Below are 1,640 nucleotides of genomic sequence, written 5' to 3' on the forward strand. Positions count from 1 at the left end.
ATGATGTTTTAATCTTAATTCCTATTTCTATTCATGATTCCTCTGAGTAAACCCTTGAATCTCATATCCATGCTTTATGTTTCAAGTTAGAACATGTGCTAGCTATATACTTTTCTATAATAGAACAGAAGTTTGTTATAGATTAGGGACTTGTTGTGGGATTACCTCTTCTATACTTGCTACTAGGAATAGTGGAAGGGTTGAGGTTTGTTGGCCTGAATTGCATGCTTAATGCCTTTAGCAAATGTATAGGTTGTCAAGGAATTGTGCTTATCTTTTGGCTTGAGCGGATTGTCTATGCGAGGCATTGATAGATGATTGATTAGGCTAGAACATCAAGGAGAGACTCAGAGTTTTGTGGATAAAATAGGTTGATTAGAACTGAATTAGTCAAGCAAGAACCCAAGGCATTCTCACCATTGATTATCACACACTTATCTTTGTTAGCTTTATAATTAATCAATTCATCAATCAATCCTTAAAACTGAATTTTATTTACTTTCCAACCTTGAACTTGATTCTTAAACCGAATTCACATTCCATTTCCCTGTGGTTCGATAAATTAAAACCGGGTAGATTTCGTACACTTGCAGATTGACTAACAAGTTTTTGGCGTCGTTGCCGGGGAATTGTTTGTGGTTTTCGGTTTAAGCTTTTAGTTTGTGGTTTTTTTTTGTTTTTGTCTTTGTCTAGAATTGGTGCTACTAATCTTTCTTTGTTTGAGTGTCACACTTTCAGGTTGCTCTCGAGAGAGACACCGTCATGGGTGGCCATATGACGGAGGAGGAGATGCAAGCCCATATCGAGGCAAGAATCCAAGAGGGGATCACCCTCCGATTATGTGAACAAGAAGTTGAGAATGCCAACCGGTCTCTTCGGGAACTGACTTCGGCTACCATGAGTTATGACTATCCCGGGAGCATTGTCTTTCCCGGGGGAGTTGGAAACTTTAAGTTGAGACCGGCATTCATCAACTTGGTGAGCCAAAACCAATATGGTGGAGGTACTTTGGAAGATCCACATGCTCACATGGAGAGGTTCATCCGGAATTGCAACACTTACCAGGTGAACAATGTTCCGGCGGATGCAATTCGGTTGAGCTTGTTTCCATTTTCTTTGAAGGACACCGCTGAGGAATAGCTGAATTCTCAACCTCAAGGGAGCTTCACTACTTGAGAAGACTTAGCGGAAAAGTTCACAACAAGGTTCTTCCCAAGAGCTCTTTTGAGGAAATTGAAAAAAGACATCATGAATTTTGTGCAAACCACTGAAGAAAATCTCTATGAAGCTTGGGAGCGCTTTAAGAAGCTCTTGAGGAAATGTCCTCAACACAATCTCATCCAAGCTGAATTGGTTGCAACATTTTATGATGGTCTACAATACTCTTGGAGGTTTGGCCTAGATGCGGCTTCAAATGGCGAGTTCGATGCTCTTCCCCCACGAGCGGGGTATGACTTAATAGAAAAGATGGCAGCGAGAGTCATGAACTCTGAAAATGATCGCCAAACCCGAAGGAGTAAGTTTGAAGTGGAAGCTTACGACAAGCTCTTGGCCTCCAATAAGCAAATCTCCGAACAAATGGCGGAGATTCATAATCATATAAAGGCGACCAATTTGGTCGGTGCTACAGTAGCCAAAGT

The 1,640-nt window shown here is 41.2% G+C and overlaps 1 non-coding gene across 1 annotated transcript; it reads right to left on the minus strand.

The window, feature by feature from the left end:
• Nucleotides 1–1,230: 1,230 nt before the first annotated feature.
• Nucleotides 1,231–1,337, minus strand: LOC130727206 (small nucleolar RNA R71). The gene has a single exon (XR_009015232.1). It is a non-coding gene; the product is annotated as a small nucleolar RNA R71 (small nucleolar RNA).
• Between the last annotated feature and the right edge of the window lie 303 nt (nt 1,338–1,640).

This window comes from Lotus japonicus, chromosome 6 (genome assembly GCF_012489685.1).
Source record: "Lotus japonicus ecotype B-129 chromosome 6, LjGifu_v1.2".
NCBI classification, from domain to species: domain Eukaryota; kingdom Viridiplantae; phylum Streptophyta; class Magnoliopsida; order Fabales; family Fabaceae; genus Lotus; species Lotus japonicus.